We start from the raw sequence: 13,686 nt of genomic DNA, 5'->3' as shown, positions 1-13,686 counted from the left end.
CTGGTGGTGGCCCTAGGGCACCAATAGCCCTGGTCTAGGCTGTCCTGGGGACAGGGCGGCGGGGGTGGTGGTGGTAAGGATTCTACTAACTGTGAGGGTTTTACTCCTTTGTCCCGGGCTGGTTACAGCGCGAGTCAGCCAGCTTCCGAGGAAGTCCCTGGCCAGAGGGTCAGCCAGGGGGACCCCGAGATGCTCCAGCCCAAACCCCAGGGAACCGAGGGCTCTGTGACAACCCACAGCGAGCCTTCCAAGCTCCGGCCCTTCCCTTACACCATGCTGCCTCCAGAGAAAGGGTTTCTGGGCGGGCCCGGAAACGAGATGTGTCATGACAGTGGGTTCTCGGTCCCCAGCTGAGCTCATGCTTTCTTAAGTCTCTCCTGGCACTGGGGCCACTTGTCGGGATTTGCCCGTTGCTGACCCAGGTTTCCAGGCCACTCTGTCAACACCTCCAAGGCAGGGCAAAGCGCAGCTTCTCAGAGGCCCAAACAGAATCCATGACCAATATCGCAGAAACTTGACCGGCCGTGGGAGGACACCTGCCTATCCACCCGTGGGCTTCCTGGTGTCAGCCTGGCTCTGTCCCTCCCTGCAAGGCTGTCCTCAGGGCAGTGAGTGAAGATCCGTGTTAGGTAGTGGGTAAGGGGTAGGAGGTGGGCAGCACCCAACGGAGGCATGCAATTTACGTGCCTGGAAGGAGGGGCTCTGCGTGTGTCTGGGGCCGGTTTCTTCTTTATGGCTCTTGCACAGTCCCTGCTGCCCTGGGGATCACTCAGAGCCTCCCAACTTCTGCTGCAAGCCCCGCCCCCAACCTTGGCACACCCAGTTCTCTCAGGATGGCTGATCTTGTTGCCACACAGCCTAGAAAATTCTGCCTCTGGCTTGGCTCCAGTTACTGAGCCAAGATGAGGCATGAATCACAGGGCTGTGTCAGAGGAGCTGCACGCCCTGGAGCTGCCGGGGGCTGGCGGGGGCTGGTGGGAACCGCAGACCTCAGACCTGCAGAGCCGTAGGCCTGGCTCCTCTTTGGGGCTGACCGCCTTTCCCTCCCTGCTGCCCACCCTCCCCAGCCGGAGGCCATGACATCATCCAGCTTCTCGGGGTCCTTCTCTCACCAGCCTGCAGTAGTTCAAAGAGCCCCCACGTGATCTGGGCCCCAGACAGCGCATGGCTGTCCCCCACTTATTAGAGGTTTGTCAGGATGAGCCAGAATATGCAAATCGTATTCCTTTTAGATTTTTCTTAGGTTACAAACACCCAATTAAAAGTCTTTGTAAAGAATTCCTAGACTCCCAAGCAGACCCAGGGGACCCCAGTTTGAGGAACTCTCAGAGAGCAGAAGTTTGAAGGTCAGGAACCAGCCCAGCGTCTGGTTTGTCCAGTTGTCCAAGTACCGCCTTTCTCGGAGCCTTATTTCCTAGCTGAAGGCTCCTGTAGCTTGGACATCCTTCTCTCTGTGATTCCTCAAAGACATCCCAGTCCCTGTGGCTGTTCAGACACCGGGCTTCAAGTTTGTGGCTGCACCCAGAGGTGGCAAGCTGGCTGCCAGCCGAGGGCCCTCCGGGCAGAGGTGGGAACGCACCCAGGGCTGGGGGGTGGCGGTCTCTACCCCACCTCCGCTGCAAGGTCATCTCTCACTCCCCAACGCCATCTGCATGTTGGTAGCTCGCCACTCAGAAGAGTTTGGCCCAGGCCTCCCATCAGTGACCGCATGGGGGTCCGGGCCGCACGGGATGCTGACCTTGCCGGGAGGCCTGGCCTGAGCCAGCGGGTGGAAGGTCCGTGTACTCAGGAGGGATGCCCACTGGTTCCTCTCGGGCCCTGCGGGGAAGTCCCAACAGATAATGATACCGAGCAGGGCCCTGTGGGGCTCCTGGACATGATGTCTGTGTTCCCCATTTCTTTGATTACAGGAAACAGGCTTCATTCAGCCTCCATAACCTTCCCTGAGTTCCAAGGGGCAGATTCAAGCAGTTGTTAGTTAGGGAAGGGAGGGAATGCAAGACAAGGGAGAAACGAAGTCAAGAGAGCAATAGTTCAGCCTTTGGGCAAATTGCTGGTGCCCCATCAGTGGACACGCGCGACAGCATCTCTGAGCTGTTCTGCAGATGCCGCAACACCCTCCAGGTGGGAGAAGTTATGCTGCCTACAAGCGCCGTGGGCCCCAGACCGGCTGGAACCAGAAGGTTGATGATGCCGACTCCCACTTACCTCCCCGCCAACCAATCAGAAAAATGTCCATGAGCTGATCACGCCCTCTTTGAACTATTGCTATAAAACTTCTCACTACCCTCTAGAAGGGTGGGGGGCACAGCCTTCGGAGGCGCTAGGCTGCAGTGTTCCCTCTTTGCCTGGCAAAGAGTAAAGTTACCCTTTCTCTTTCCTCCTAAATTCCGTCTTCGTATTTCTATTCGGCACCAGTGTACAGAAGCCGAGATTTTGGCAAAAATAGCCTGGCACGTTCCCCTGGCCAGCCCTTCTGGAAATATGGCCCCAGCTCCCTCCCTGATGCTGGGAGGCTGCTGCCTCAGTTTCTTAGGAGGAGATGAGGACGAGAGGACGCAGGGGCTGTAGAAACTGCTCCACACACACTACCCGTGCAGACATTTGGGCTGTAAGGTGTTTAGAGCTCACCTGGCCCAAATGCTCCCCATGAAAGAGGGCTGGCCCAGGGCTCCCCGGTGGAGTCAGGGGCACCTGGGTCTCCAGGCTCCTGGCCAGACCTCTGAGCTTCAGAGTCCACATCTGTGAACCTTCTCTGAGAATTAGGCTGTGACATCAATGCACACAGATCACAGCAGAGGTGTGAAAGCCACTTAAAAGAGGCAGGGCTGGAAGGCCCCTTCCCTCTTCCCTGCCGCTCCCCCAGTACACGCTGGAGTGACTCCTCCACGTGGGACACGGTCTGGAGGGCCCACCTCGGAGGGCCCTGTCCTCAGCTCCCCACTGTCTCCTGCCGCCCCCTTGCAGGCTAAGGGGTCAGGCTCTTGGCTCAACTAGAGCCACAACTACTGAGCCTATGCTCTAGAACCCAAGAGCCACAACTACTGAGCCCATGCGCCACAACTACTGAAGCCCGCGTGCCTAGAGCCCGTGCTCCACAACAAGAGAAGCCACTGCAATGAGAAGCCCACGCACCACAACGAAGAGTAGCCCCCCTTCGCCGCAACTAGAGAAAAGCCTGTGTGCAGCAACGAAGACCCAACACAGCCAAAAAAAAAGGTTGGTCCGTATGACATTCATTATTGATAAATCGACATTTTATCAATCAGTCACGTGAGCTTGGTCAACGTGAGCCCTTCCTCCAGAGATGGATCCATCTTGCCGAGTTGGCAAATCCGGTTCCGAGCCTGCAAGGCTGACATCCAGAGGCCTGGTGGGTAAATAAATCCTTTAGGGTTCGGAGGCCCAGGCCCTGCAGCAACCTTTCTGGGACAGAGGGGCCTGCTGGGCACTGCCCCGCCCTGACCTACCTGCGATGGCGTTGGCTGAAGGCTCCTTCACCACAGGCTGCCTCTCCCCACGTGGCGCCCTCAGAGATGAGGATTAATGGCACTCTGACTCAGTTAGCCCTCCTCTGAGAGCCTCCCCTGAGTCCCCTTGTCTCTGGGCTCCTCCAGGAATGTGTTTTTTATCCACTTGCTACTGGGCGGCTTCCTCCAGAGTGATGCTCTCGCCAGCCCTCGGAGGGTCTGTCTCGTTTTCTCTCCATTCTGTGACTCTGGGCCCACTAGCCTCTCCACCCTAACCCAGGGCCCTTGCCTAGCCTCCCCCCCCAGGCCACGGTGCTGCGGCCCATCCTGACCGGGGGCCACGGACAGAGAGCTTCTGGTCCAGAGCGGGGCCCACCCTCAGCCCGGACCACAGTGGGAGGCGCCACTTGCCCTGCCCTGGTGCCTGGACACTGCCTGCCATGCCCACCGGCCTCACCAGCCCATCTCTCCGGTCTTCTCTGATGCCCTGCCTTCCGCTCCGGGGCCCTTGGAGCTCTGCTGCTTACCATCTACTTCCGGGCCTCCTGACCCTCTGAGGCCAGCCCCGCCCGGTCACCCAGCTGTAGTCAAAGCCCCAGCTTATGTGTGCCCTGCCCTGGCCAGCCTGCACAGCCACTTCGCAAGCGGGCCTGGCAGTCCCCTGGAGCCTCCGCCCTCCACCCTGACTTCTTACTGAAGCCCTGTCTCTGCTTGAGTCAGAACCTTGGCTCCAAGCCCCAACACCAGTCCTGCCTCTGACCCCGGGGCTGGCATCTGTCCCAGGCAAGCTGACGGGTGAACAGTTAGAGCCTGGTTCCCGGTGCAATGGCAGATTGGCCCGTGTGTTTATCACCTGTGGTTCTCCCAGCCCCATAGAGTGATGGGGGCTCAAAGACAAAGGGGCAACAGCAGTGAGAGTTCACGGACTGTCTGGAAGCACATGGAGCTAAGGTAACGGAGGTAGCAGCACTGAAGTTACACATAAGGGCCTGCAGAGCAGGTCAGCGGCGGTAAGGGTCAAGTTTGCCTTGCAGAATCGCAGACCCTTGAAGCTCTTGAAGTCGATGGAACCACAGGAGGCCTGGCGTTGGTAAGAGGGGAGTGATGGAAAGTCTTTATTCAGAGACCTGGACCCGCAGTGGGTATCACTCTCCATGCAGCCAGGAGACCATCGTCTCCCATCTCTGGGGGCCGCAGACAGAGTGTCTGGGGGACCTGAGCCTGGAGACAGGCTGGGAGGGAAAGAGGATGAAGACAGAGTGGAAGCAAGTCAACGGACGCCCGCAGAGCAGTCCGGGCGGCCCTTGGGCCTCCCTCGCCTCCGCTCGCCGCGCTGGACACTGTCTGGCTCCACCCAGACACCCAGGTCCCTGGGACTCCTTCCGGGCACCCCTCTTGGGCGTCAGCTGCCGGCGCTCCCTGTGGCTTTGCCCGCAGCTCTCCTGGGAGCACCGACCTCAGGCTCCTGAAGCCACTTGGCCAGCACTTGCCCCCCTGGGGTGGCCCTCGGCCAGTGACTGATTGGTGGCTGTTCCAACAGAGTTTTCTATCTAGAAGCTTCCCTTTGAGCCCTCCGAGCTGGACGTAGCACGGCCCTGTCACTGTGGCTTGGATCTCGAGGGGCTGGAGTGGCCGCCTGCTCCCTACTGGCTCAGGAGCTGTGGCCGCCGAGGCCATCGTCCCTGACCTCGCGTCCTTATCTCTTTACACACGTCACCTTCTCTTCTCAGAGGTTCGCTCTCTCTTTAAAACTTGGGTTGCTTCTGACGGCAGCTAGGAGCCCAGCAACACGATGATGTACACCAGCCCTGCTCCAGTGCTGCAGCCCTTCCCCAGCCCTTTCGGTGTTGGAGCTCTTCTTTCTATGGCTTCTCTTCTCCACAAGACCATCTCTTTGCTCTCCCCCTGTGCGTGCAGCTTGGTGCCGCCTCCTGTAAAGCCCCAGTGGACGCCCTGCTCCATGCCCTTCACCCCAGCCCGGCTCCCCCTCGAGAGGCTCACAGAGCCCGGGGGCCACCGTGCTTGCGCACGCAGCTGTTCTAGGAGGAGCTGCTGAGCGGATGGGTCCACAGAAGTTTGAAGACGCATTTGGGGCCTCAGTTTCCCTGCTCCTCTGGGAGCCTTTGACCCCAGTGCCCCCCAGGCTCCGAGCATTGCCCAGACTGGCCCGAGGTACACTCACCTTACCCAGAGGGCACGCCTCCTCACTGCCACCCTCCACCCCAGAGGCCCACTGCCTGGGCCTCTCCTTGTCCATCTGCCCCCGAGCCTCTGTCGACCCCTCTCCCTCCTCATTCACAAAGGCTGGCGCAGCCCCCGTCGGGGTTTTTGGTGGAAGGACTGGCCTGCTGAGCGGCAAGCCTGAGGGAGAGGTAGGACCGTATCAGGAGGCGGGAGGACCCACATCCGTTCCCAGCCGGGCACCCGACTGCTGCCCCCTGCAGCACCCCACGCTCACCTGGTGTGGACAAAACCTCTTCCCTTGGTTCAGCCTAGCATCTGGTATAAGGGCAGATACAAATAATCATGTTTGCAAAGGACGTTCCTAATCATGTAGCGAAACTTCTAGAAAACGAGTGGGTGCAACTGAAAAGCCCTGGGGTCAGGACCAGACCCTCCCCACACCAATGGATGGTCTCGGTCAGATCAATAACTTCTCTGCCGCCATCACATCCTCAACTGGGAAATGAGAATGCCTGTCTGCAGGGTTGTCTGAAGATCACACATAATCACTATGCACTAAGTGCTTGGGGTCACCACTGTGCCGAGAGGGCCCTTGGAGGCGGCAGTGAGTGTGATTACTGCTGTATTCCTCTTGCCATAAAGAGTTGCTACCAGCCTGCAGGTGGCATCTCACGAGAATTTGTTCCCAGAAGATTAGCCTCGGCGCTGGTGTGCCAGGAGCGTATCAATTTCAAACACTTACAAATGTCCTTGTCATCACCGCACGTTAAAGAGTTGAACATCAATTCTTTACTTGTGGGGTGACCTTGGGCAACTCTGGGAGCCCCTCTGGGCCTCAGTTTCCTACCCTGGAACCTCAGACTCACAATAGAGATGAGGACTGAGAGAGATCCTGGACCCGGGATGCCGTTCCCACCCAGGACCAGCCTGGACATCTACACCAGGTTTTGTTTGTACCGTTGCTGGTGGCGGTGTGGGTTGCTTCTCCAAGGATGCTGACACAGTTAACTCCACACAGAGGAAAGGTGCTCAAGTGGAGAAGTTTCAGGCACCCAGACAAGGCAGCTGGGAGATGTGGGCACTGTAGCCAGTCCAGTTTCTCTCACTGACACGCAGCGCTGGCTGGTTCCATGAGAAACATCTGCTCTGCGTCCCGGGATCCTCCCCCAGGCCAGGACCAAGGGGCCGGAAACACCGAGACGCCACAGGGTACGGCAGGCAGTACTGCTCCACCCCTTCCTGGCTGGAAGACACTGGGCAAGTCACCTAACCTCTCTGGGGAGGGAAACAAGCAATCCCTGTAGAGAGGATTACAACAGTGTCCATGGTGAGGCAGCACGGCGCTCTGCGCCATGACACTCAGAAGTAGTAGCTGGTGTTCCCTCAGCCAACGGGGTGGCAGAACTAAGAACCGAAAGCCTCCCAAGCAGACCTCAGACTCACCCTGCATGGGTGTCGCCTAAATTATCTCCTTCCTCTAGCAGATCCTCCTGAGAACCCTTGGGATCTGTGGGTGAAAACAAGGAGATGCTCACACAGCCCCAGACCAGGGCCACGGCCTCTGGGAGCAAACAGGGGAGGGGGGGCCAGGACCAGGCTGCCCAATGCCTGGGCAGGGCAGGGGTGTCAGGGGTCCCAGCCTGGCGTCCGGGGCTGGCTTGGGCAGGTGCTCACGTCTGCAACGGGTGTCCTGGCTTCACCCACCCCCGGAGGCGAGGAGGCGGATTCAGGGCGGGGCCATGGATGCCAGGTGAGACCGAGCCGATGGGCAGCTCTGGGGCTGCCACCTGCCCACTCGCACGCACGTGCACACGCACATGCACACTCGCCCGCCTGGCACGCGGACGGAGCTGTTCTCCCAGCCCCCGAGGCTCCCCCTTGCTCCTTCCCGGGTACGAGGAAGTCTCGTGTCAGGGGCCCCTGTGCTCCAGCGCACGAGCTCCTTGCGGGCAGAGGCGTGTGTCACCCAGTGATACCCAGCAGAGGTCTGCTGCGTGGAGGGAGGGTGGGCGACCGGGTAAACGGGCGGGGCTGGGTGAAGCCGGGTGGGCACCCACCTAACACGAGTACTTTCACTCAGAGCCGCTCACAGCAGCTGCCGGAAGCAGCTCTCTCCGTGCGAAGAGTCCACTAACTACCTTCTAAGTGACCACCAAATAACCAGCAGAGCTGGCGAAGAACGCCGCCCCTTCTCACAAGCGGACGCTGAAGGGCGTTTCTAACAGGAGTATTTGCGAATATAACGTTTGAATGCGGGGTGGGTAGATTTTCTTTTCTATCTTAATGAAAAATTTATGGTTTTATGTAGCAAACTATGTTTATGTTCCAGAATTCATGTAACTGAACTTCACAACAGGTACAAAAGTCCCTCCCTGCACATGTGGGCGTGTGGGGAAGGGCACACGCCTATTTCTGCCCCCCCCCCCCCCCGCCCCGGGTCACACGCTTACAGCAGAAGAGCCGATCAAGGAGCCAGAAGAACCGAATTCCATTATGGTGTGATTTTAGCAGATCATGAACCTCTAGGAGCCTCAGTTTCCTCTTTGTTTAAATATATCTGCCTCTCTGGGTTTTTAAGGGAATTAAATGAATTTCTGCTGGTTGATACTTTTCCAACTGGGATATAAATTCCCCTGAGGAAATTTAGAAATGTCCTGAAGGCTCATGAAGCCATAGGATATACATGTTCCTCCTCACCAAAGTGTCAGAGCTTTGAAGAAATAATATTTCCTATGAAAACAAACATGAATTTAAAATAGAGAATAATGTATGAAATGCAAGAATTTTTAAGATGAAACTTGAGACTCTAAAGAAATTTCAAACCTGGAACTCATGGCTTCAGGCTCTGCCCCTGATCTGTTTCTTTTCGATTGTGGGTTGAGTTGTCCCCCTTTCCCCCAAAGATATGTTCTTGTCCAAAACCCCTCGTACCTGCGAATGTGACCTTATTTGGAAGAGGGTCTTTGCAGGTGAGGCCATGGGGGTGGGCCCTAATCCAGTATGACTGATGTCCTTCTAGGAAGAGGAGATGCCACGTGAAGATGGAGACACAGAGGGAGAGGTGACGGAGGCAGAGACTGAGGTGACACAGGGCAAGCCAAGGAGCACCAAGCGTCGGCCACACCAGAAGCTGGAAAAGTCTCAGAGGAAGCACAGCCCTGGTACTCTTGATCTCGGACTTGCGGCCCCCAGAGCTGGGAGGGAATAAACTTCTATTGTTTCAAGCCCTCTATTACAGCAGCTCTAGGAAACTGACACACTCCCTGACTTAGAAAAGTGTGGGAAGCCCTAAGGCTGGCAGACCTGTGACCACACCAGGCCCTGCCCCATCAGCTGTGCAGCCATGGGCAAGTCACTTCGCCACTCGGAGCCTCAGTTTCCATCTCATGTGGGTCCAGCCCATTCCTGGCAGATGTCGCCTGTGTCGTGATTAATGCCCACTGCTGCTGTCCTGCTATTACGTGTGGGTAACTGTACCAGCACTATCCACATCCTGGCCACCGTCTGAGGGGAGCTGGGCCTCCGGGTGGCAGGCCCGATTGGGCCCAGGAGGAGGGACGCAGCTCAGGCCATGCCCCGGGGCGCCAGCCGGGGAGGCCACAGGGATCACGCAGCCTGAGAGCTCAGAGAAGGTGCTGACCAGACTCGCAGCTCCCTCCGCCCGCCTCGGACCCAAGGACTGAAGCCAGTGAGGGGCGAGAGACCAGGCCCCAGAGAAGTCTCTTGTGCCCCCCGGCCCTGGGAGGCGGCAGTGAGATTCTACCCCAGCCCGAGGTGCCTTCCTGCTCTCAAACCAACCGACCTCGCACGGGTGCACGGGCAGGTTTCCTGGAGAAAGTGGGCTCAGACCAAGCCAGGAGGGGGCTGCACTGCAGGACCTGCCCGCCCGTCTGCACTCTGCCATCACGGGAGCCCTCGGGGCAGCACAGGGCCAAGCGCAGAGCAGGTGATGGTAAGTATTTGTTGAGGTGAATCAAAGCAGGAGGAAGGAAGGGAAGGCGATTTCCTTCCTGGCTAACCGAGGTCTCCCCTTTGCTCTGTGGAGAGTTCTGGGAACCGTCCAGCACATTTGGGGTTCAGGACAGGGGTATCTGAGCTGCCTGCTAGAGCTCTGCCCTCATCTCCTCCCGGGACCAGGCGGCTGGCCGGAGAGGGCTGTATGGCCGGGCAGCATCCACAGGGAGGCCAGCCAAGTGTGGCTCTCCAGCTGCCCCGAGAATGCATCCGGAGCCCCAGCCCCGCAGCCTGCCCGGCCCGGGGAACGTCTGGGCACCGTGGCAAAGGCACCATGCAGAAGGTGGGGCTGCGGCCTCACCCAGCTCGGTGCTCCTGCTAGGAGGCCCGGCCGGCTCAGCCCGCCCAGCTACCCCCGGGGTCAACCCGCTCGGTGACCTGAGGCCCGAGAGCCCTGCAGCCCAGCCGGTGTCCGCCCTCCACCCCACGGTCTCTCCTCTACCCTGTGGACTCAGAAGGCTCTGCACAGGAGGGAGTGCAGTCCCCTTTTCCAGAAAGCTCTGGAAACAGCCCCAGCTCGAGGCTCCTCTCTCCTGGAGCCAGCGCAGACCCACGCACTCGTCCCGCCAGGCCTCACCTCACGCAGCCCGTGGGCGCCGCGGGGGCAGCTCCGTCTTCTCTAGCTCCCTTCCTGCGATGGAGTGGGTGCCCCGCTGCTCTGACTGGGTGGGGCAGAGCTCTGGTCTCTTGGTTGGCATCTTGGCACTCAAGTCCTCCTGAGAGAAACTCAGGCAGTGCTTTCCCCCCAAATTCATTCGCTGACCATCTCTTAGAAGACTTGAGGGCAACCTTCTCGTCCATTTTACGCTGGTCTCACAGCCCCCACGTCAGGAGTCACATCTGACCCACGTGTCCATCTGAGCACGTACCAGGTGCCTGGCACTGTGGCAGACGATCTTGCACCTGCCTGCCATGGACCATCTCCCAGCTGGTGGGCGTGCCAGCAAGTAAGTGATGCCCAACAGGGGCTTGAGGGTAGCGATGAGGGCACCCAGGGGCCACTGAGGGGGGATGTCCCCCAGACAGGGCAGGGAGTGCGTTCCTGGAGAAGGTGCCGGCCGCCACTCAAGTTCACAAGCTGCCATTTTTAGCACCTATTAAGTGCCAAGAGTCTATGTCCTTATCTCCAACTCTCAGGAACGTCCATGCTGTAAATCATTACCCTCTTTACGAAGAGGAAATCTGAGGCCCCAAGAGATCAAGTGGTGTGCCTGTGACGGCAGGCTGTTCAACGCGGGCCTCTCTGCACGCCAAGCTCATCCTCAGCTCCTACGCCGCACGGCACCCCAACAGGGCAGCATCCTGCTGCAGCCCCACTTGGCAGCCTCAAGAATTGGTGAGACCTGGGGGGCGGGGAGGGAGAAACATAAGCACCTGTAGGAATGAGACCAGTGGGACCTTCCCCTTCCAAGCGCTAAAAGCAACTTCCCTGTCAGGAGGCCCGGGGCACCCCGGTGACCCGTCTTAGCGGGGTTGGGGTGTCAGGACAGGCAGGCTGGGAGCATGCGGTCTTCCCACCCACGGTCTTGGGCCCTCAAGCTTTGGGATCCACAGCAGTTCTCCCGTCCAGGGGCAGCTTTCAGTGCCATAAACGCTTGGGGCCACAAGGTGGCGCCTGCACCCCTCCCTCAGGGCCAAGAGCTCAGACAGCTTGAACTCAGCAAGGCAGCTGGGGCACTTGCTGCGGGGGACCAGAGACAGCTTCTGCCAGAGGGGCATCCTGGAGCCTTTCAGAATGCGGGGCCTCGGTGATGCCAGGGATGGGGAAAGGACCCCCAAGACGGAGGGAGGACCTGGAGGTCTGAAAGTGTGTTTGAGACAGTTCCCACCTTGGCTGCGCCTGAACCCAGATTTACGAGCAAGGTCCTAGTTTTACATCACAGTTCCCCAGTTGTCATGAATACTCTGTCCTTGTCACCTTGCACATTCCAATGTTTTTGTTCAGAGAAGACTCATAGGGTCTGTGGGCAAAGTTGGAGGGACAGGAACCTGGAGAGATGGGCCTTGAATGCCAGGGTAAGGGGTTTGTTTAGGACTCAGAAGGTGACAGGGAGCCTCTGGAAGGCTCTAGATCACTCTGGCTGCATGTGAGGGTCACTAGGGAATAAGCCACATCCTGCATTGGGGACCTGGGCAAGGAAGTGGAGCAGAGATGGACCGTTCCCAGAGATGGTACCCCTTGTCCTGACACTTCTGCCCCGTGTCTGCACCCTCAGCTCCACATCCTTCTCTGCATGGTCACACGAGGGCACGTCCTCCCACCTCAATGCCCTCTGCCGCCCTTGGTCCCAGGCTCAGTCTTCCTATCAAAGCATGACCTTCCTATGTCCCATTCTTTCCAAGCTCTGCTAAGAAGGAGCTGATAAGCTTATGACCACTTTGTGCCTCTGGACTAGCAGGTATGTATACGCACATAATCCTTCTGTTTCAATGTCTTAGCCCAAAGGGGGGACCCGTAGTGAAATTTCAGGCAGAATGGCAGGCCCATATTTGGAGATGACCAAATATGGAAGGTAGGAGCCTTCTGAAGTGCCTCAAATCATATGAGAGAAATAGGTCCCCATCATAACCAGTAAAATTAGCTCTCTTGGACCCTAGGACTCTTCTCTGGTTCCCAAGGCCATCTCCTGCTTAATTCACAGTGACAATACGTCGACCAGCTGGTCCACCGTTAGCGTCTGGCTCTGCCCCAGGCCCCCTTTACTGTAGCTAGAAGGTGGTTACAGTTTAAACTCGGAGCAAGGGACAATTTGCGGCCCAGCAAGATGAAGTAAGAGGAAGTCCTGGGACTTCCCTGGTGGTCCAGTGGTTAAGACTCCACTTTCCCAATGCAGGGGGCCCGGGGTTCAATCCCTGGTCAGGGAACTAGTCCCACATGCATGCCGCAACTAAAAGATTCCACACGCCACAACGAAGACCCCGCGTGCCGCAACTAAGACCCTGCGCAGCCAAATAAATAAGTTAAGGAAAATAAGAGGAAGTCTTATTTTAATTATTTGCCATAATAGTTTCAGAAAGAGGGGTAGATTAGCTCAGCCCAGTATGATTGGCATTTGGCAAAATCTAGAGAAGCAAGTGCTCTGATAGCTTAGGATTTAACAGGGATGCTATATTACTGTTTAGCCATTAACATTTCAAATGTGATCCAGATGCAGTTTTAAAAGTGGATAAATCCACCAGAAACTAACACAACATTGTAAATCAACCATACTTCAATTAAAAAAATGGATAAATCCAAGTTTAATAAATGGATAAATCCAAGGAAAGGTTTTTAAGAAAAGACACTTTTACATGGCAAAAAGCACTGTAATAAGCATACTTATTACAGTGCTTGTATAAGCAAAGTCAAAATGACATACTGAAGGAAAGTACTTGTGATGCATGTATCAAAGATAAAACACGAATATGATTAATATTTAAAGAACTCTTTAAAATGTGAGGGAAAAGACCAAAGTTCCAACAGAAAACTGGGCAAAAAACATGGATATACAATTCACTAAAAATGAAATAAACGGCCCTTAAACATAGTAAAAAAATGTTCAACTTCACTCATAATAAGAGAAATACAAATTGTAGCTATACTGAAATGCCATTTTCACCCATCAGGTTGGCAAAAATTCAAAAGCTTGACAACACACCACATGGAGAGGCTGTGGAGAAATTGGCGTTCTCTGGCATTGCTGGTGGAAATCAGAGGGGTAAAGCCCTATGGGGTGATGTGACAGTACCGAATGAAACTAGACGTGTATTTAACCCTTGCCCCAGCAACCCCATTTCCAGGAATTTACCCTGAAGATTTATTTCCAACTTTATGAAAATACTTATGTGCATGGTTAGTCACTGCAACATTATATGTAATAGCAAAATAGTGGAACTGCCTCGATACCCATAATCAGAGAGAGCATAAATTAAACGTGGCACACCCACAAAACGGACCACTAGGCAGCTGTAAAAAGGAATGAGAAAGACTTCTAAAAGTTCTTATGGAACACGATTCCCAGAATATACCGTTAAGTAG

This window comes from Monodon monoceros, unplaced genomic scaffold (assembly GCF_005190385.1).
Source record: "Monodon monoceros isolate NGI ecotype Baffin Bay Population unplaced genomic scaffold, NGI_Narwhal_1 Super_Scaffold_19, whole genome shotgun sequence".
NCBI classification, from domain to species: Eukaryota; Metazoa; Chordata; class Mammalia; order Artiodactyla; family Monodontidae; genus Monodon; species Monodon monoceros.
The sequence above is the reverse complement of the archived record's forward strand: the minus strand, read 5'-3'. Positions refer to the sequence as shown.